Raw genomic sequence first — 23,882 nt, forward strand, 5'->3', positions numbered from 1 at the left:
CATGACAACATGAAAAAGGCCCATTAAGAATTTTTAGTAAAATTCTTATGAAATGAAATTAATCTACAAGGCCCAATTAATCTTATTATGGCCGAGTGTTACTTGTCATCAAATGACCATGTCAAAAAAATTTATTGACATTCATTTCATCCTATGTCTCAAAAGACAAAAATACCCTTTTTGACAATTTTCGTTCTTGTTTTGACTTAGCTTCCAGTTTAACTATTCCTATCGATGTGATTCGTGACAGTGACCTCATGGACCCAAATGAATAAAGCTTGAGCTAAACACTTGGACTCAAAAGTTCACAAACCTTTTCCAAGTTTAGCTTAATGCCAACTGACTCCACTAAAGAGCTGACACTGAAAATCTCTCGGTTCAAATGAATTTATTTTCTACTCAAGAATTCACCTAATTATAATGAGCGGATCCACTGAATATTATCTATGCTACCCTTCATGAATGTCATCAGCTAGTCGGGATTTACTAAATTACCATTTTACCCTTCTAGCTGTTATTTCCTCAACTCCTTTGTCGCTTGTGAATAAGTTAGAATCAATGTATATGACGAGGAGCTAACAAGTCACATTGTTTCATCCAAAAGAGTCAGGACTCAATTTGGACACTGGCCAGTTCATTTATTCACACTCCAAGGAACAAAGCATGAGGTGACATACATTGCATTTCAGCAATCTTGTACATGAATTCCATATCTATGAGAACTTCACAAAGTTACTCATGACAGACTCACAACTTAGTACTTCACCAATAGGCCTTGTTCGGAATCACATAGTGAGTCCGAACTTTGACTTTCTCAAATGAGAATACTAAGGTGTGAAATGGCATGTCTCATTTCAGGATTAAGGTAAGCATGATGCAATTCATACATAGTGACTTCGAGACATAAGAGGTTAAATGGTTTGTTCTTATCTTGTCTCTAGAAGTGCACTGGTCAATTCAGTACCTTCGGAAGATACCTAGAAGAACTATAGAGTCTCTAACTCTCAATGCCTCATAACCAGACATCATAGATTCTTCTAACAATCATACTGAGGTCAATAATCCTTTGACCCTAAGATTGCGAATATATCGTGTTAAGCAAACTACGAAGAGTTTGTTCATGCAAATCTACATTTGTCTCTTCGTAAGTTGTTAAGTATGTTTATGGACTAAAAGACTATGGTTTTATCATAAACTTCAGACAAGGAAGATTGAATGAACGTTTCAACTTTTTATTAATGAATAAGCAATTACAAGCAAGAGTCTTCGTCAGACTATATGACATCAAATGTACATCAATAGACACTACTACTCTTCTTGTGGGCACCATTGACAACAGTAATCTCTATATTGTACATTTGACGTAACAAAGTCTCATGAAGACTCTTGCTTGTAATTGGTTATTCATTAATAAAAAGGTTGAAATGTTCATTCATTCTTCTGTGTCTGTTTGAAGCTTTATGATAAAACATTAGTCTTTAGTCCATAAACAAACTAAACAACTTACGAAGAGACAAATGTAGATTTGCATGAACAAACTCTTCGTAGTTTGCTTAAAACGATATATTCGCAATCTAAGGGTCAAAGGACTATTGGCCCCAGTATGATTGTTAGAAGAATCTATGATGTATGGTTATGAGGCATTGAGAGTTGGAGACTCTATAGTTCTTCTAGGTATCTTCTAAAGGTACTGAATTGACTAGTGCACTTCTAGAGACAAGATAAGAACAAACCATTTAACCTCTTATGTCTCGAAGTCACTACGTATGAATTGCATCGTGCTTACCTTAATCCTGAAATGAGACATGTCATTTTACACCTTAGTATTCTCATTTGAGAAAGTCAGAGTTCGGACTCGATATGTGATTCCAAACAAGGCCTATTGGTGAAGTACTAAGTTGTGAGAATGTCATGAGTAACTTTGTGAAGTTCTCATAGATATGGAATTCATATACAAGATTGCTTAAATGCAATGTATATCACCTCATGCTTTGTTCCTTGGAGTGTGAATAAATGAACTGGCCAGTGTCCAAATTGAGTCCTGACTCTTTTGGATGAAACAATGTGACTTGTTAGCTCCTCGTCAATACATTGTTTCTAACTTATTCACAAGCGACAAAGGAGTTGAGGAAATAACAGCTAGAAGGGTAAAATGGTAATTTTGTAAATCCCGACTAGCTGATGATATTCATGAAGGGTAAACACTGATAATATTCTGTGGATTCACTCATTACAATTAGGTTGAATTCTTGAGTAGAAAATAAATTCATTTGAACCGAAAGATTTTCAGTGTCAACTCTTTAGTGGAGTCAGTTGACATTAAGCTAAACTTGGAAAAGGTTTGTGAACTTTTGAGTCTAAGTATTTTAGCTAAAGCTTTGTTCATTTGAATCCATGAGCTCACTGTCACCAATCACATCGATTAGGAATAGTTAAACTGGAAGCTAAGTCAAAACAAGAACGAAAATTGTCAAAAGGGTATTTTTGTCTTTTGAGACATAGGATGAAATGAATGTCAATAAATTTTTTGACAAGTTCATTTGATGACTTAATAAACACTCCGCCATAATAAGATTAATTGGGCTTTGTGGATTAATTTCATTTCATAAGAATTTTATTGAAAATTCTTAATGGGCCTTTTTCATGTTGTCATGAACAAAATGGAAAAGCTTCTAGAAGCCCCTTCTAGAAGGTGTTAGGCGCCCAACATACCCATAGGTAGAGAGAATATTTTGTGCATTAATGTATGAAGATACTTGCCAAAAGAAAAAGAGGAAACAAATTTCCCATGCTTATATAGGGAATTTCGGCCAACGCAACCAAGAGAGAAACAAAAGAGGAAACTAATCCCTTGGGATTTGCTTGAGGTGGGCGCCTATCTTGGATAGGAATGGGCAATAAAAGATTGCTCATAAAGGCTTGGAAAATAAGAGGAAACTACTTCTTTCCAAGGCCAACCCCTCTCCTATAAATGGGACCCTCATTCCTCTCCTTCTATTCATTCCACATAAGTTAGAGATTGAGAGCCTCTCTCTCTAGAACTTGTTGTTGCCGCCCCTTCCTCTCTCTCTCTAGGTTATTTTCGATTTTTTGTTTTGGCACCTAGGTCCTCATTTGACCTAGTGTTTAGCTCTGCGACTTCAAGACTCGTTCTTAAGTCATAGTGTTTAAAAGTGCCCACTCACTAATTCCTTTATTTCAAGTGATTTAGTGATAGAAACTTTCGTGGTTGCTCGAGGTGCCGAGGAAAGAAAGAGAGCCGTGCTGCGAGGGGAGACGAGCGTTGCAAACTTTCCAAAAGCTTCTCAAAGTTCAAGCTTCAAGAAAGGTTAGTAAACTTCTATGCTCATTATAGTTTTTATTTATATGTACTTGCTCTTTGTCTAGGTTAGTAAAAAACTTTTTTTACTTGAATAGAAAATTTTTAAAATTCCGCCGCTTTGCGATGCGTTAAACTTTTTCTTAAACCCTAGATCAATTCCAACAAATGGTATCAGAGCTATGGTCAAAGATATGCATGTACATGTATTTAAAAATATGAGCTTGGAAATCGTTTTCGAAAGGTTACTAATTTTGTGACAAGTTAGAATTGTTTTCTTAGATTTTTTTAATTTATTGCTCTTGCCTTTAAATTGAAAATCATGTTGATTTTCTATGAGTTTGGGATGTTTTTAAAACACATTAGAATCAGTTCTAAAAGTTTTTAATTTTTATATTGAAAAACGTGTTTTAAAGGTTTGAGAAATTTGGAGTAAAATTTTGTGACTAGTTATATTGTCTTGCTAGTTTCTTTTATTTACTTGAATCGTTTTATGCATGTTGTTATTTCTTTTATATCATGTTATTACCTTGCTACTAAAACACAAATAAAAGTTTTAACAACATCCTAAAACGTTCCGTTACACTCGATTCTTTTTCGCACCTAAAAAGGACCAAGCATTAATTATTTCTTTTTCTTCGAGCTGGAGTAAACCCGCAGTAAAAGTGACATCACTCTTTGCTCAGAAATTGAAATTTAATTATAATGTAGTTCAAGGCGTGTGTATACGCTGTTTGAGGCGCCGAGCCTGGAGGGTGTGCTCGACAGAGGAGACAGAGCACGGAGGCGTCCTCGGCGACGTCTCAGGTCTCTAGAATCGAGTGACTCGAGAGAGAATGTGTGTTTTCTCTTTGGAGATGAGGGAAATTCTTAATGGAGAATTCCGGGCGTAGCCATGTGCGTTGAATATGAGGAAGATTCTCAGTAGAAAATCCCGGCCGCAGCCGTGCGCGAGAGATTAAGTGCTCATCAGAGGAAATCATACGCAGAAAGACTCCATCAGCGTTTTAGAACTCTGAGAGCGAGTAATCTTGAGGAGAAATGAATGTCTCTCTCCCCCTCACTCAAAAGGGGTATTCATCGGGGAGCGGCCGCTGATTTGGGGCGCGCACGGAGCTCAAGGGCGCACGACGCAGGCACACACTTGCGCGTCGCGCCGCGTAGATAGCGTGGCGCGCCATGTCTTCTGCGCGCTGAGCGCGCGCTTCCATTGAGGAGCGCACGACGGTGAGCTCTGCTTCGTATGTGAGCTCGGGCTCGGACTTTTCGGGCCGTTTTGTGTGGGCCGTAGCCGTTGTGAGCCTTGATGGGTTTTTTAGTGACCCGGACCATTTGCTTCAGAATTTGGGATTCCACGTAAGTCGCATGTAATGTAATTTAATGTTTCGGGTTTTTCGAGAATGACCGACGACAACAGCTATGTCAACAAATGAACCAGCTTACAAATCGTCAAACAAACTCGTATTTCTTAGAAAAAAAAAACCAAATTTTCTTGACACAAACGAGACTCAAAAGAAAAAAAAAATTAAAAAAAAGTAAGAAAAAAAAGAAGATGGTAAAAATGGATGAAAAATATTTTCTCTATTTCTTTTATTAGTATTTTTGTCTAAATTATAATTTTGATAAAAAATGGGAAAAATGTTATGAAATGATAATATTTGTGACAATTTCTCTATGTTTAACTGATAATAAGGAAAACAAACGTAACATGTAAATGCACGATAAAAAGAAAAAGAAAAAGATTGGGAGCACTTCATCTTGACTCCACACACCATCAAAGGACAGCAACCAACAACATTTTAATACTACGTGAAGAAGAAAAAAAAGCTCTTAAATTCCAAATTTTATCCATCTACACTTTTTTTTTCTTCCATTCTATGTGTTTTGGTTATTTTCTCATTTATTTTCTAGATTCAAATTAGTTAGTGATCTGTTGTGATAATGTGTTTCTTTTTCTTGGTTTTGTTTAATTATGTCTGTTAAAAAATATCAATCGAGATATGATAAAACTAAAAAAGAAAAAAGGTAAGAATACTTGATTCATTCTAAAAAAAACAGCACTCAAAACATGATCAGTCGAGATGTGAAATTGTAATAGTTGCGGAATAAGTTAAAGAAATACTAGATGAAGAAGAAATTGAAATGGATACTAATAAATATGACTTTAGTTAAAACTATATTAATTTTTTTTATCAATTTAAATAGAAAAATATAGAATATAGGTTACGAGATTTAGTAGGGAAAATGATCCCATTAGAGAGAATAATACAATATTTTCAAAACATGATCATTGTGTGTATTTTTTAACTTATTTTTTTACACGAGAAAATTAATATTATGGAAAAAGACATGATAGAAGATGGTTAGTCTATTGAAAGGAACCGAACAAAGTCTATTATTTTTAGGGAAATTGCCCCATTTGTCACTAATTTCATAACATTTTCTCATTTTCCATCAAAAGACTAATTTTTCCAAAAATGCCACCATCTATGTCAACAATGTTGACATATATTTTTGCCCTTCACTATGAGATGTCAACATTGTTGACATAGATGTCAACAATATTGACATCTCGGTGGCATTTTGGGAAAAATTAGTGTTTTGGTGGAAAGTGAGAAAATGTTATGAAATTGATGACAAATTGGTCAATTTCTCTTATTTTTATTGTAAATTGGTAGATAGGAAATCTAGTATAAACCTATTAGGAAACAATGAAACAAATGATTGGAGAAATCTTGGAATTACATATTTTTAGTATAAACCTGTAAACCTATTTGGACAGGTTCTTGAGTATGATAAAATAAAAAATAAAAAATTGGGTTGATGGTTACCTTTGATAAGGTAAAATCATTGGATGAATCTTGAAATACTCTGAAAAATGGTGAATCTGCAGATATTAACAGATTTAGTTTCAGAACTAATATATTAAGAGTTTTTTTGTTTTTTTGTTTTTTTTTTTTTTGGAGAAAGAAAAGAATTGTATAGTTGACATAAAAGTATTTCAATAAACATTGTTAGAAGTATTTCTTCACATAACTAGATTGTTATAATTATTTCTTCACATAACTTATCATTCAAGGCTAGCAGTAAAATTCAATCCAAGCAACTAAGAGACGCATCCAATATTTATTTGTAATCTCAAGTTTCTTCAACAAAACTATGAATGCATAATCCTATCCGAAGAGAAATCAGTTATAAATTGAGATGGCAAATTGTCGAGGTGATAGAGTCGGAATCAAGAACCACTGCATGTTTGTTCGTGATGTATCAGTTTACACAAGGGATTACACAATTAAACTTGGCGATCAAGTTCTCTTGCACCGTAGTTTCATATTTAATTAATATCAAACAATGAGAGCAATTATCAAGCAACCAAAATAAATAGACGAGTTATCAGAAAACTTACGGGTTTCTCCTTAAGCATCTGAATAGGGTTCACCGTAATCTTCCGAAACGTTGTCTTTCGCAACTTAATTTTCGTACCGTAGTCTTCCGAAACGTAATCTTCGTACGAACAAGAATACAGTGTGGGCACACTCTATTAATCTCACAAGATCTGATTATGGAGTTTCAAATCTACTCTTATTTATCTAAGAATGAAATCACAAAATTCCGAGGGAGAGGGAGAGAGAAGAAAATCTGTCCACCCAGATGATATTGGGCGAATTTTTGTTTCTTCTGTTGTGTGTATATTGTGTTCTCGTTGACCCCTATTTACAATGGTAAAAATGAGATATTCTAGAAAGCTCCTAGAGATATTTTATTCTCCTTTATTCTTTCATATTTTGTAGTTAAGGATGAACCGTTGGATTTTGAATACAAATCCCACTTTTCTCTCATCCACCAGATCAGAATCTATGATATTATGTTTCCTTATTTTTCTCATATATTTAAGGAATCTAGATATTTGAGAATTATGATGACAATATCTTATTTCCTCATTTAATGAAGAGAATATCTCTGCCATTATTATCCTAAATATTAGGAAATTAATTATGAGAGAGAATAAATGACAATATCTTATTTTCTTGTTTAATGGAGATAGAATATTTCAACCATTATTATTCTCTCTCTCATGTAATTAGTGACCTGATTTATTTTCCACAAATCTAGAAAATAATGAAAGAAAGAATATTCGGTAATTAATACCCATAGTAGGCGCCCAACTAAGCTGCTATTGGACCTAGGAATTTCTAATTTTACAGTGTGCACAAGGCCTAACTTAAAATTCAATTAATTATATAATTGATCCAACAATAACTAATTAATTCCACAATAAATATTTAATTCGGCAAATAAATAAATTTCCGAATGAATTATGCTAAACAATTTACAGCTGTGAGATTGTAATAATAATAAATAATCTTTATCTTTATTATTACTAGAGAGTTCTTGTCCGCTTTAGTCAGAGCCGAATCGGGGACTATGTACCTAGTAACAAAAGCTCCTACAAATCCGATCAAAAGACGAAATAGTCCTTTCTCTTTTCAATCGATTCGTTCAATCTTTTTTAGCACTCACAAAGTAATCCAAGACTGCACTCACCTTATTGCTAGAATTCTATTTACTCATCATGACAAGTGTCCACTGATCTAGTCAGGCCGTGATCAAGATCCTCCAGGTTCAACCCGTATCGAGTACGATAGATTATTCTGTCATGTTGTTACAAGGAAATAGGTTGTTTGGTTCAGGCTCTTGTTTTTGTCACTCATGTTGTTTTTAGCATCTCGAAGAACATTTTTCTGTTCAAACTGTGTCAGCTCTTGTTGTGGCGCCGCTGACAGTTTTTAACTGTTTTCGATGGATGTGTGCCATCTGACACTGTTTTAGATCAGAGGACATTTTCTTGGTCTGTTTCTTATAAAAGAGAGAGTAAAAACCCTTGGTAGGGTTACACATTATTTACGCCGAAAAACACCCCAACTGAAGTGGGTTTTGTGTCTGGTTTTGCTGAGAGTGGTTCTCGAGCAAGTAAATCAAACCTCATATTTGAATGTTGTTGAGTGAGGTTCTTTGACACACCGAGTGATTGTAAAAGTGAAAAGTGAGGGGAGCTCAAATCTAGGGGGAGCCTAGATTAGTAACAAGCTAAGTTGGTATTGGAGTTATGAATAGTGAAAGATTATCATTCATTGTCTTCCGGATTGTACTCATACTTTCGATTAGTGAAGTTATTCTTTTCACCGGGATTCACATCCCCCCAGAGTAGGCAGTTGAGGACGAAGTGGGTTATCATTCATGGTGTCTTTTATTTCTTACCGTGTTGTGTTTACAGGTGTTACAAATCTCTTTACAACATCTCACAGTTTGATGAAATAGTGGATCTGGACTTTCATGTTATACATTTCTTGATACATATATACTCTAAGCACTGTTGCTTCTCCAGCGAAAGATTCTTCCGTACGTTACTTACTACGAAAGTGCTAGCAATCTATCGGTTATGGAATCCAACCTTAGGTGAGTGAACATTGACCTTCTATGAAGAAGGCTCGATTCCATATATGTCAACCACTTTTTCCTCATATCACATTCCAAATTCCCAAGACATAAGTATCCCATCGTCTCAGTAGCCTTTAACGAATGAGTCAAAGAACCCGGCGATAAGACTAGAAGTCCATGATCACTTCAGGATTTAGATCAAGTCTCACTGTGACCATCATAGAAACCTTGGTTAGTGTGTCGTAAAGGTACTTAAACGACACATCAACAACAAAAGTCTGTGGAGGCCGTACACTTACCACAAGTGCAGAATGCTCCAACAAAATGATCAACATTCACTTGTGTTCCACATATATGATTTTAGATACAGCTATCCAGGCATGTATCAATTATCGACCATGTTTTATCTCACCGCCCGAACTCAGATGCCAGCATGTGATTCAGTTTAACACGGAGGCTATGGATGATAGTTGTTATTGATTCTGATTCACAAAACAACCCACTAATCATATGATGCTAATAAAGTAAACTTCTTATCTAATTCAGTAATCATTCATGTTTATTTATTATCTTCAGTAGGTAATATTCCTAACATCAACAACACACATAAATCGTTTGACCTCCGACATAAGTTTCCTAAAAAAAGCATTCCTCTACTTAATTAAGTGATTCTTCTAGAGAAATTGATACTTGATTGTACTAAGTCTATCTTCCAAAGAATTCGCCAGTATATTTTATTCTGTATTACTCGAGTTTCTAGATTTTGTAACTCCTTAGCTAGATGAAGCAAAACTACAACTTTAACTTGCCCAAAATTTTTGGGAAGCACCAACACCAAACTAGCAGCGGATGCGAATGAAATAAAAAAAATTACAATGGAGAATGACTATAAAACAAAGAGACTCAATTTCTCTCCAATATTTGTTGTGTAGATTGCACAATGCCGACCACCTTTAGTGACACAGATTGAAGAAAAAAAAAATAAAGTGAAGCAAACAAAACATAACAAAACACACACACACATATACAGACATGCATGAATGCAATATTAGCCATCCAACTTATTATGTTCATTGCAAACAAATTTTCTTAGCAAGATAATCATGCCTCACACATATATATTATTATTATTATGTTTCAATTATGTACATCATAAATATTAAGAGCCATGCACACAGTTTTTTCATGGGCTCATGCTCATCACTGGGAACAAATTCTTTTAACAGACCAATCATGCCTCACACATACAATATTATGATGCTTACAATTACATACATCATAAATATTCAAAGCCATGAACACAAATATTTCATGAGTTCATCATTGGGAAAAAATTTCCTTAGCAGGCCAATCATGCCTCACACATACAATATTATAATGGTTACAATTATATACATCATAAATATTCGGAGCCATGCATACAGTTTTTTCATAGGCTCATCATTGGAAACAAATTTCCTCATCATGCCAATATTGCCTCGCACATACAATATTATGATATATATATATATCATAAGTATTCAGAGCCATGCACACAATCTTTTCAGGCGCTCTTATTGGCCACAAACTTTAAATAACTCCTTTTGGTCAAAAACACATTACCAAATATACAGTCTTGACCTAAATTTGTAGGCTCGACATATTGGTACAAAATTTGACTAAAACACAATCATGATCTAAATTTTTAGGCTCGACATATTGGTAAAAAATTTGACAAACACACAGTCTTGACCTAAATTTTTAGGCTCGACATACTGATACAAAATTTTCCAAACATATAGTATTTTGGGCTTGACATATCGGTAACAAATCGAACAAATAAATGCTTACCAAATAATAATAGAAAAATTGTCCAAAAAAATCACTATATGTTTTAAAGTCTTAATTTGTAACAATATCGACTTTACAACACAAAGGGGAACAATATTAATACATGAAAATTATATACATGATTATGAAATAAATGGATTGATTTTGGTGGAAATCAATCTAAAGGAGGGAAGTATTTTTAGATTAGGAAAGGTAAAATTGGAACTCGCAAATAGTTTTCCTCTATAAATAGAAGGAAAACTCCACCATTTGCAACAAAGAAAACAACAAGAAAGAGAATAAGAACAAGTATCGATCTTGAATACAGAAACATAGAGTTCCGATAAATTTCTCTCTAGAAAGAATCGGTTTCCTCCCTCTTATCTACAAACATTCTCCTTCTTATCTCATATTATAAACTAAACTATTGTCTTAGCTTAACCCACTGAGAACAAAGACTCAAGCATATAAGCGGAAGAATTATTCGTATTCATTTTGTTAGCCTTGATGACAACTACATTCGTCTTGAATATACCATTCTTTATATAACCCGTGTCCACATACATCCTATTCTTAGAGAGTGCAATCTTTTGAGATTTAAAAACCATTTTGAACCCATGGTTACAAAGCAAGGTCCCAAAATGAGATTCGTCTTAATATTAGGCGCATAGAGAACATTCATGAGCTTCATCTCTTTGTTAGCTTCAGGATGACGTCGCCTTTAACCTTGACTTTAGAGGTGGCAGAGTTTCCCATGAACAGCTTATCCCCATCTTCCAGTAGCTCGAGAGTGAAAAAAAAGAGTTCTTGTCATAGCATATGTGGCAGGTCGGTCTAGAGTCCAGCCACCACTCTTTGGGGTTCGAGTACACCAAGTTCGCCTCGGAGACCACAGCGACCAGGAGGTCATCATCACCTTCCACGACATTGGCCTCGTTATTCTTCTTTGGCGGCTTTCTACACTCCGCAGCACATTGACTAACTTTGTCACAGTTGAAGCATTTACCAACACTCTTTCATTGATGCTTCTTCTTAACCATCCCTTCCTTGGTTCCAAGCTTGTAGGTGAGTTTCTTCCCCTTTGAGCTCTCGTCGTGTTCGATGGCGTTAGCCTTCTCTTAAGTGGTCTTGAACCTCTTGTCGGAGCCACAGTTGTCCTCTTCAATTCGAAGACGAACAACCAAGTCTTCAAAACTCATCTCCTTTTGCTTGTGCTTGAGATAATTCTTAAGGTCCTTCCACGCCGCGGGTAGTTTCTCGGTGACCGAGGCAACTTGGAATGACTCGCTAATAGTCATCCCTTCGGCTTGAATCTCGTGGATGATAAGTTACAGCTCACTCACTTGACTCACCACGGTCTTCGAATCAACCATTTGAAACTTGAGGAAGCGGCCCATGATGTACTTCTTAGAGCCCGCATCCTCGGTTTTATATTTCGGATCCAATTAATCTTAAAGCTCTTTGGAGGAGCATTTGTAGCATTTTGGGTCCTCGGAATGTTTCCACGTGCTAAACGCCATTAGTGTTGGGAACGATCGAGTGGTATCAGACATAAACAATCGCTTTGATACCACTTGTTGGTGAAACACATAGGATATCAGACTCGAACAGTCGCTCTAATATCACTTGTTGGAGAATACATGGGTGGTATCAGACACAAACAATCTCTCTAATACAACTTGTTATAAATTACGGAGGTGGTATCAGACATGAACATTTGCTCCGATACCACTTGTAAGGAAACGAGGGGGGTATCAGACACAAACGATCGCTCCGATACAACTCGTCAGGATTATGTGCTCACCTTGATAACCATATAAGTTTCGGGATAAATTAATTACACTAACAAGAGCTAATTAAAAGGATGGTTATCTAAAAAGATCTAAATTTACTTTATTATTAAATAATGAAATCATTCAAACATGTCAAGCAACCAATAAGAATAAGGAACAAGGTTCATAGAGAACTTACAGATTGAGCTCACAAACTGAAACTTCAAGCTTTCACAATCCGTCTTCAAACGCCTCGATCTCTTTCTTCAAGCTTTTAGATCCTCGTCTTTGAACTCCTTGATCTCATTCTTCAAGCTTTTAGCTCCTCGTACTCCTCTTGATGACAGCGCAGTCTTTTGAAACGTAATCTCCGGACAAATAAAGAAATACGGCGTAGGACCACACTCTTTAATCCCACACGATCAAGAAACCAACGTTATTTCAAGATCACACTCTTATTTTCTGAGAACGGATAGAGCAATTCTTAGGGGAGCGACAAAGAAAGAGAAGTCGGCTAACACTAGAGGAGTTTAGATGAATATTCTCAATGGAAAAGTGTGTTTTTCTATTCTCATGAACCCCCTATTTATAGTAGTGGAAATGATATATTCTTGGTAGTTTCCAAAATATATTATTTTCTTTTATTGTGTTCACACTAGTGAATCTAAGCTTGACCAATGGATCTCATCTCATGAATTCTACTTTCTCTCTTAGTCATCAGATCAATATCTATTGCATTTTATTTCCTGTTTAAATAAAAAATATTTATTAATGAGACAATAAAGGAATATCTTATTTCCTTTTAAATATTATTCTCTCATGAAAGAGAATAAAAGACAATATCTTATTTCCTTTTGAATATTATTCTCATTAATATTCATGAGAGAGAATAAAGGACAATATCTTATTTCATTTTAAACATTATTCTCTCTTAATATTAATGAGAGATAATAAATGAAAATATCTTATTTCCTTTTAAATATTATTCTCTCCTCATATTCATTAAAGAGAATAAAGGACAATATCTTATTTCCTTTTAAATATTTTTCTCTCTCATTTATTTAAACAACTAAAAAGAAAATATTGGTAAGTATCAATAATCGGTATTGACGAATTTTGGCACACGGCCAAGGAGGTTTTGGCGCAAATCCCAATGCCCGAAACTCTAAAATTCGTCCACCTCATTTAGTGCAAGGCCCAATTGCACTAAATGAACAAATAAGTAATTGATTAATTATTTACTTGATCAAAAATAAAAAATTAATACTACCATGAATAATTATTTAATTCTGCAAATACCCATATTTTAGAATTGATGATGTCAATCACAATTACAGCTTGTGAGATTATAATAATGAAACACATTATTAGAGGTTCTTTATTCGTCTTATCGAAGCCAAATCGGGGACTATGGACCTAATAACAGAAGCTTAACAATCCGATGAACAAACAAAAAAGTCATTTTTCTTTACCACATCGGTTTGTCAAATCTTGGTCAGACTCCACCTAGGTAAGCCAAGACTGAACTCTCCTTTATACTAGAATTATATTTACTAATCGTGACGAGTGTCCTTTGATCTAGTCAGTACGTGATCAAGATCCTCCATGTTTAACCCGTAGCGAGAAAGGTCAATGAATCCGTTATACCTTTCTTAATACATATATACTCTAAGCATTGTTACTGGCCCAACAAAAGATTCTTCCGAACGTACAAACTTCGGAAGTGTTGGCAATCTATCGGTTCTGGAATCAAAAGTTAGGTGAGTGAAATTTGACCTTCTTTCAGGAAGGCTGGATTCCGTATTTGTCAACCACTTCCCACTCTTATCATGCTCCAAAAATCCCTAGACATAAGCTGTGATTAGCATTATAGTAGCCTTTTAGCGAATGGGTCAAAAAGTTCGGTAACATGATCCAGTGTCCATGATCACTTCGGGATTTAGATCAAGTCGCACTGTGACCATCATAGTGACCAGGTTAGTGTGTCGTAACGGTACTTAAACGACACATCTACAACCAAAGTCTGTCCGGGTCGTACACTTACCACAAGTGTAGAATGCTCGCACGTCGTGATCAACCTTCACTAGTTGTTCTGCATATATGAGTTTAGATATAGCTGTCCAGGCATGTACCAGTCATCAACCATGTTTTAGCAACACCGCTCGAACTCAGGTGCCTAGCACATGACTTAGTTTAATACGTGCTCCGGATGATAATTGCTATTGAATCTGATATTCAGACCTCAACCCACTAATCATGTGATGCTTATAAAGTAACCATTATTATATTTAGTAATAATTTATTTATTATCTCTCGTGGGCAAGAATTCCTAACAATCTCCCACTTTGACCAGAGAGAATAAGGCATTTCCTTTTAGTCATTTTATTCTTAGCCATGTCATACAGACAGCTAGAAGTCTTACTAGGATTGAGATTTCCATCATATGGAGTCTCACCTTAATCTATTTTGTCTCATCAACACATTTCTTGTTTTAACATTCTTTAGTTCATGCTAATTTGCAAGTGATCCTTAACTTACATTTATAAGGTCAAGTCAAGTTGTTCATTAGTAAATCAATGTACTATAGAAAAATTTAGCACTTCGCATATAGTTAGATCATACACCAGACTTTACTTCTTCTTGATAATAAGTCTCCTATCACATGTGTACATCCTTTTGGCACGAAGACTAGTTGTACCATAGCATGTTTCAATCTCATCACCACTAACTATAGTGTGATATCATTGGACATATTTTTAATAACTGTTATTGACCTATTTCCATTACTAGGTTATTACATAGCAGATCCTTATTGGTAGTGTTCATATTCAATATACACATGACTCAAGGTTCTACTATATTCATAATAACTTAGTATCTCACTATTTCCAGAAATCATCGTGTTTTACACATTTGTTAGATTTCTCGGAAATTGAACATTGTCAAGGGACTAATGGTTAGACCTTTTAATGACATGTCTTTAGCCTCGTCAGTCGAGCTTTATATACCTTATATCAATAAGTATATTTGAGATAGTATGGAATGTTGTCAATGGTGCCCACAAGAAGAGTTGTAGTGTGTATTCATGTACATTTGATGTCATATAGTCTTACGAAGACTCTTGCTTGTAATTGCTTATTCATTAATAAAAAGTTGAAACGTTCATTCAATCTTCCTTGTCTGAAGCTTTATGATAAAACATTAGTCTTTAGTCCATAAACAAACTAAACAACTTACGAAGAGACAAATGTAGATTTGCATGAAAAAACTCTTCGTAGATTGCTTAAAACGATATATTCGCAATCTAAGGGTCAAAGGACTATTGACCTCAGTATGATTGTTAGAAGAATCTATGATGTCTGGTTATAAGGTATTGAGAGTTGGAGACTCTATAGTTCTTCTAGGTATCTTCTGAAGTTACTGAATTGACCAGTGCACTTCTAGAGACAAGATAAGAACAAACCATTTAACCTCTTATGTCTCGAAGTCACTATGTATGAATTGCATCATGCTTACCTTAATCCTGAAATGAGACATGCAATTTCACAGCTTACGTATTCTCATTTGAGAAAGTCAGAGTTCGGACTCACTATGTGATTCCGAACAGGGCCTATTGGTGAAGTACTAAGTTGTGAGAATGTCATGAGTAACTTTCTGAAGTTCTCATAGATATGGAATTCATGTACAAGATTCCTGAAATGCAATGTATGTCACCTCATGCTTTGTTCCTTGGAGTGTGAATAAATGAACTGGCCAGTGTCCAAATTGAGTCCTGATTCTTTTGGATGAAACAATGTGACTTGTTAGCTCCTCGTCAATACATTGTTTCTAACTTATTCACAAGCGACAAAGGAGTTGAGGAAATAACAGCTAGAAGGGTAAAATGGTAATTTAGTAAATCCCGACTAGCTAATGACATTCATGAAGGGTAAACATAGATAATAATCAGTGGATCCGCTCATCATAATTAGGTCGAATTCTTGAGTAGAAAATATATTCATTTGAACCGAGAGATTTTCAGTGTCAACTCTTTAGTGGAGTCAGTTGGCATTAAGCTAAACTTGGAAAAGGTTTGTGAACTTTTGAGTCCAAGTGTTTAGCTCAAGCTTTGTTCATTTGGGTCCATGAGGTCACTGTCACGAATCACATCGATAGGAATAGTTAAACTGGAAGCTAAGTCAAAACAAGAACGAAAATAGTTAAAAGGGTATTTTTGTCTTTTGAGACAAAGGATGAAATGAATGTCAATAAATTTTTTTGACAAGTTCATTTGATGACTTAATGTCACTCGGCCATGACTTGATCATTGGGCCTTGTGAATTAATTTCGTTTCATGAGAATTTTATTGAAAATTCTAAATGGGCCTTTTCTTATGTTGTCATGAACAAGTGAAGAAAATTCTAGAAGCCTTTTCTAGACATAATGGGCGCCCAACATACCCATAGGAAGAGAGAATATTTTGTGCATAAATGTATCAAGATACTTGCCAAAAGAAAAAGAGGAAACAAATTTGCATGAGGATGCAATAAGGGAATCGGCCAAGTTGAGAAAAAGGCAAGCCATGAACAAAATAGGAAACAAATCAAGGCTTCTAGAAGCCCTTGTTTGGCCGAGTGTCTCAAGAGGGAAAAGAGGAAATTGGCTCATGAATATGTGATATTCTATAGAAGAGGAAACTACCTTATTGAAGGTGAGACCTCTCCTATAAATAGGAGCCTCATTTCCTCACATTTCATTCATCCAAGTTTAAGAGATTTGAGAGACTCTCTCTCTCTAGAACTTTGGCCGCCCCTTCCTCTCTCTCTCTAGTTTATTTTCGATTTTTTGTTTTGGCACCTAGGTCCTCGTTCGACCTAGTGTTTAGCTCTGCGACTTCAAGACTCGTTCTTAAGTCGTAGTGTTTAAAAGTCCCCACTCACTAATTCCTTTTCTCTCGAGTGATTTAGTGATAGAAACTTTCGTGGTTGCTCGAGGTGCCGAGGAAAGAAAGAGGGACGTGCTGCGAGGGGAGACGAGCGTTGCAACTTTCTAAGAGCTTCTCAAAGATCAAGCCTCAAGAAAGGTTAGTAAACTTCTTAGCTCATATTAGTTTTAAATTACATGTACTTGCACTTGTCTAGGTTAGTAAAAACCGTTTTTACTTGTAAAAGAAAATTTTTAAAATTCCGCCGCTTCCCGAAGCGTTAATTATTTTCTTAAACCCTAGATCGATTCCAACAAATGGTATCAGAGCTATGGTCAAAGATTAGCATGTACATGTATTTAAAAATATGAGCTTGAAAATCGTTTTCGAAAGTTTACTAATTTTGTGACAAGTTAGAATTGTTATATTAGATTTTTTTTAATTTATTGCTCATGCCTTTAAATTAAAAATCATGTTGATTTTCTATGAGTTTGGGATGTTTTTAAAACACATTAGAATCAGTTCTAAAAGTTTTTAATTTTTTATATTGAAAAACGTGTTTTAAAGGTTTGAGAAATTTCGAGTAAAACTTTGTGACTAGTTTTCTTGTCTTACTAGTTTCTTATTTTTACTTGAATCGTTTTATGCTTGTTGTTATTTATTTTATGCCTCGTTATTACCTTGCTAATAAAACACAAATAAAAGCTTTAACAACCTTCATCAAACGTTCCGTTACACTCGATTCTTTTTCGCACCTAAAAAGGACCAAGCTTTAATTATTTCTTTTTCTTCGAGCTGCAGTAAACCCGCATTAAAAGTGGCATAACTCTCTGCTCAGAAATCGAAATTTAATGATTCTTGAATCACATTAAAGCTCTGTCTGTCCTCTGTCTAATGCCACCGGTTTCGGCTCAAAAGGACATCGGAGCCGCCAGATATGGCGATTTTACTCCGAGGTGCGCGGCTGTGCTGAAACTCCAGTTTTTTTAGAAATCCGGATTTTCAAACCCCACTACCATGAGTTATAGAACTCTAATGAGAAAATTTTCTTGAGCAAAAATGTCTTTCATATGATTATAAACATGATGTGTAAGATAAAAATGTTTTGATTTTTGAAAATTTTAATTGAAATTGAGTTTTTACAAAACTAGTTTGAATTTTGAAAAACCGTTTTCACTTTCAAACTTGAAAATATTTTGTCATCCAAATCAAATAAGTTTTCAAAAATGTTTTCAAAACTATATCTATATCACATATGTTCAAAATCTATATGCTCTTGAAAATTTGAGTGGGAGGTCTCTTTGTAGACAAGCCGAAAAATAAAAAGATGTGTAATCTCAAACTTTCAAGTGTTCGAATGAGTTGAAGTTCACACTTCCCTCATGCACTTTCCCGAAATAGAAAATAGGAAAAGATCGAGTATGTACCTTGTGCCTTTATGCACTAATACTGCTCTGAACATGTCGATCTAGGATTCTCTTCTAGTTGTCTGCTCTGTCGCTCTCTAACTAGGAAATTTGTTTCCGAACTTATAAGAGTCGATGAACCAACTCCAAAAACTAAGTGGGAGGGTTATACTTGTTGTTTGTAACCCACGATCCCCAACACTAATGAAAGAATTAATTAACGTGGGACTAAGAGCCGCTCTTGCGACCCTCACTTAAATGGGAGTACTCCAAGGCGTTATTGCTTCGATCATTGCTCAATGAGTTACGTTTGAGAGTAAGACGATGATGGCAAGGCCTCCCCTTGGGGGATTGTTTTTCAAAGTTGACCTTTTGGACTAAGTGGTTGGTTGCACACTTAGGCTCAATCCCTAGTAATCCTCCCTTGAGGCTCTGCGAAAGGATGTGAGTGATCAAACCAATTTAAAAGGTGGCTAGTCAAAATAGATGTATTGACATCTTGGCTTAGCATTAATGATGTGTCATTTACTTATAAAAGGAGATATTTTGCGGCCTTCTCTTGAGGGAGTAAATTATCGTTTGGTTTATAACACCTTTGGATTTTATAAAAGTCTTAATAAAACTTAAATCCTAAACAAAAGACTAATCATAAACTTGTTTCAACTTAATTAAGCAACATGTCTCTCAAACATCTCTCAATCATCCTTTCCTCGAACAAACTCGAAAACAAAACTACATAGATTCGTAACATAACCTCAACATAATCCTTAACAAGCACAAAAGGGTACTCACCACCCCGTGTTCTCCTCTGACGAATGATGATTCGACTCAAGAGGACAATGACGCCTTAGCGGCCTGGCTTCGATCCGATTGTGAGGTGCTATATCTTGGCACCTATGAACAATATGCTGAAAGAGCAACATCGTGACATCGAGACTGCCGCCAAAATGCTCTACAATCTCCTTCAGATGTTTGGAGGGCAAGGGCGTCAAACAAGGCTACAAGCAGTCCGACAGTTTATGAACTGTCACATGAAGGCTAGGACTCCTGTTGGAGACTTTATGATACTGATCATTAGTTTTCTGAATAAAATGGAAATCCTAGGATCTGGGATTCATGGGAAGAATGTCATAGATATGATCTTAGAAACTCTCCCCGCATCTCTTGATACCTCCAAGATGAACTACTCCATTAACAAGCTAGAGTACACTGTTACCAAGCTTATGGAGGAACTTCACACTGTTATAGGTCTCACTAAGAGAAAGAGGAATCAAGGAGAGGCACATGCTACTCAGCAAAAGGCCTCCACCTATGGAACTGAGAAGAGACTTTGCAAGGCCGATAAAAAGAACTGTCCTGCCTATCTCAAAGCAAAGGAACATATTATTGTACTAGTTACCGAAGCATGCTTAGTAGGTGATAATGTATCAATGTGGATTCTTGACTCTGCTGCTACTAACCATATTTGTTGTTCCTTGAATGGTTTCAAGAAAACCAAAAGCTTAGAGGAAGGCGAGTTCTGTTTCAAATGGGGTGATGGGAGCCTGGTATCTGCAAAGGCTATGGGATCCGTGGCGCTGTCTTTTGAAGACCGCACTTTAAACTTGAATAATGTTTATTTTGTTCCTACCTTTGGGAAGAACTTAATATCCGTTGCTCGTCTTCGTGAGCAAGATTATTGTTTAAAGTTCATTAAGAATGGAATTCGTATTTCGTTTCCTGATAATTCTTTTGTCACTGATGCATGTATGAAGAATGCTCTTTTCTACATCTATCCCACTCAACCTTCTCTTTTAGACACCGAAATAGAAAATGATCTAATTAGGGAGCCAAAGAGGATCAAACTTCTGAATCCTCCGATCTAACAAAATCAACATACGTCTGGCACTTGAGACTTGGTCATATCAGTCTAGATAGGGTTAAGAGACTTGTGAGGGACGGTCCACTCCAAGACTCTGCAATAGGTTCACTACCTACTTGTGAATCCTGCATAGAAGGAAAAATGACTAAGCGACCATTCTCCGATAAGGGTCGAAGAGCCACTGAGTTGCTGGAATTACTACATTCTGATGTATGTGGTCCGCTCAACCAACATGCACGTGGAGGATACGAATACTTCGTTACCTTCACCGATGATTACTCACGATATGGGTTTGTCTATTTGCTCAAACACAAATCCGAGACCTTTAACGTATTTAAGGTCTTTAGGGCTTTAGTGGAAAAGCAAACTGGCAAAGTGATCAAAACCTTCGATCTGATCGAGGTGGTGAGTATATGTCTGGAGGGTTCGATGACTTTCTTAATGAAGAAGGTATCGCTTCTCAGCTTACCGCACCTGGCACGCCTCAACAAAACGGAGTGTCAGAGAGAAGAAACCGAACTCTTATGGAGATGGTTAGATCAATGATGAGTTACTCATCACTCCCTCTTTCCTTTTGGGGATATGCCCTTGAAACAGCCGCCTATATTCTGAACCAAGTTCCGTCCGAAACGGTTCCAGGTACTCCTTATGAACGATGGACTGGCCGTAAAGTGAATCTTGGCCGCATCCGAATTTGGGGTTGCCCTGCACACGTGCTGAGGCAAAAGACTAGCAAGTTGGCTAGTAGGTCAGAATTGTGCCTGTTTGTGGGATATCCAAAGGAAACCAAAGGTTTTACTTTCTATAGTCCCGAGGACGATAAGACTTTCGTTAGCACGAATGCTCGTTTCCTTGAGGAGGACTTTATGAAAGATGCAAAACCTAGAAGCAAAATTGTGCTTGAAGAAAAGTTGGGTGAGGAAGCTTCTACCTCATATGTAAGAACTGTTCTTACCCCAACTGAAACACAACCTAACTCATCAGAATCTCGTCAAGTAGTACTTCGACGTAGTGGGAGGGCTACTCAAAAGCCTGACAGGTACATGTCTTATGGAGACTCTCTTGTAGCCGTCTCTGACATGGATGATCCTGTTTCCTATAGCCAAGCGATGGCTTGTTCTGAATCAAACCTTTGGCTTGACGCCATGAAAGTTGAAATGCACTCGATGTATGTCAACAAAGTCTGGAAACTTGTAGACCTTCCTGAAGGGATTAAACCCGTAGGGTGTAAGTGGATATACAAGAAGAAAAGCGGTCCTGATGGGAACGTCGAGACGCTCAAAGCACGACTTGTGGCGACGGGTTATACCCAACAAGAAGGGATTGACTATGAAGAAACCTTCTCACCAGTCGCGATGCTTAAATCCATCCGCATACTCCTATCCATAGCTGCAGCTCTCGATTATGAGATCTGGCAAATGGATGTCAAGACAGCCTTTCTGAATGGCAATCTTGACGAGCGCATTTACATAGCTCAACCAGACGGTTTCGTGGAAGAAGGTCAAGAGACCAAGGTTTGTGAGTTTCTTAAGTCCATTTCTGGATTAAAGCAAGCATCTAGGTCATGGAATATTAGATTCGATGAAACTTTAAAGAGCTTTGGCTTTGAACAGTCAATAGATGAGCCTTGTGTTTACAAGTTAATACACGAAGGTAAAGTTGTGTTTCTGGTACTATATGTCGATGATATACTACTCATCGGTAATGACGTGGGTAAGTTATCTGAGGTTAAGGTCTGGCTGGCAAAGCAATTCGATATGAAGGATCTAGGAGAAGCCACGTACATTCTGGGGATCATAATCTTTCGAGATAGGTAAAACCGGACCCTGTCGCTCTCTCAAGCATCTTATATTGATAAGGTAATGGATCGCTTCTCGATGCAAGACTCCAAGAAGGGCCAAACACCCTTTAGGCATGGAGTTTCACTCTCTAAGGACCAGTCTCCCAAGACTGCACAAGAGATTGAAGACATGAGGAAAATTCCTTACGCCTCTGTCGTAGGAAGCCTCATGTATGCTATGCTTTGCACTAGACCTGATATATGTTTCGCCGTTGGTGTAGTTAGCCGTTCCCAATCGAACCCTGGACCCGAGCACTGGATTGCTGTTAAGCATGTTCTTAAGTATCTTTGAAGAACTAGGAACTTGATGCTTACATACTCAGGTACTGACCTGACTATGACGGGATATACCGACTCCGATTTTCAAGCGGATAAGGATTCTAGGAAATCCACTTCAGGATCTGTGTTCATCCTTAATGGTGGAGCTGTTGTGTGGAGAAGTATTAAGCAATCTTGCATTGCTGACTCCACAATGGAAGCAGAATATGTGGCTGCTTGTGAAGCATCCAAAGAGGCTGTATAGCTTAGAAAATTCCTTAAGTATTTAAAAGTTGTTCCAAACGTCGACGAGCCCATGACCCTTTATTGTGATAATAATGGGGCTGTCGCTAACTCAAAGGAACCTCGAAGCCATAAGCGATCTAAGCATATTGAGAGGAAATACCATTTGATTTGAGAGATCGCGCAGCGCGGAGACGTGGAGGTGAAGTAGATCTCTGGCAGATCCATTCACCAAGGCCCTAGCGAACATGGTCTTCGACCAACTTCGAGAGGGATTAGGCATGTAGAACTACTCACATCTTCTTTGAGTCAAGTGGGAGTTTGTTGTCAACGGTGCCCACAAGAAGAGTAGTAGTGTCTATTTATGTACATTTGATGTCATATAGTCTTACGAAGACTCTTGCTTGTAATTGCTTATTCATTAATATAAAGTTGAAACGTTCATTCATTCTTTCTTTGTTTGAAGCTTTATGATAAAACCTTAGTCTTTTAGTCCATAAACAAACTTAACAACTTACGAAGAGACAAATGTAGATTTGCATGAACAAACTCTTCGTAGTTTGCTTAAAACGATATATTCGCAATCTAAGGGTCAAAGGACTATTGACCTCAGTATGATTGTTAGAAGAATCTATGACGTCTGGTTGTAAGGCATTGAGAGTTGGAGACTCTATAGTTCTTCTACGTATCTTCTGAAGGTACTGAATTGACCAGTGCACTTCTAGAGACAAGATAAGAACAAACCATTTAACCTCTTATGTCTCGAAGTCACTATGTATGAATTGCATCCTTCTTGCCTTAATCCTGAAATGAGACATGCCATTTCACAGCTTAGTATTCTCATTTGAGAAAGTCAGAATTCGGACTCACTATGTGATTCCGAACAGGGCCTATTGGTGAAGTACTAAGTTGTGAGAATGTCATGAGTAACTTTGTGAAGTTCTCATAGATATGGAATTCATGTACAAGATTGCTGAAATGCAATGTATGTCACCTCATGCTTTGTTCCTTGGAGTGTGAATAAATGAACTG

Source organism: Urtica dioica, chromosome 7, assembly GCF_054948205.1.
Source record: "Urtica dioica subsp. dioica isolate 48M chromosome 7, U.dioica_male_clone48M_v1_H2, whole genome shotgun sequence".
NCBI lineage: Eukaryota > Viridiplantae > Streptophyta > Magnoliopsida > Rosales > Urticaceae > Urtica > Urtica dioica.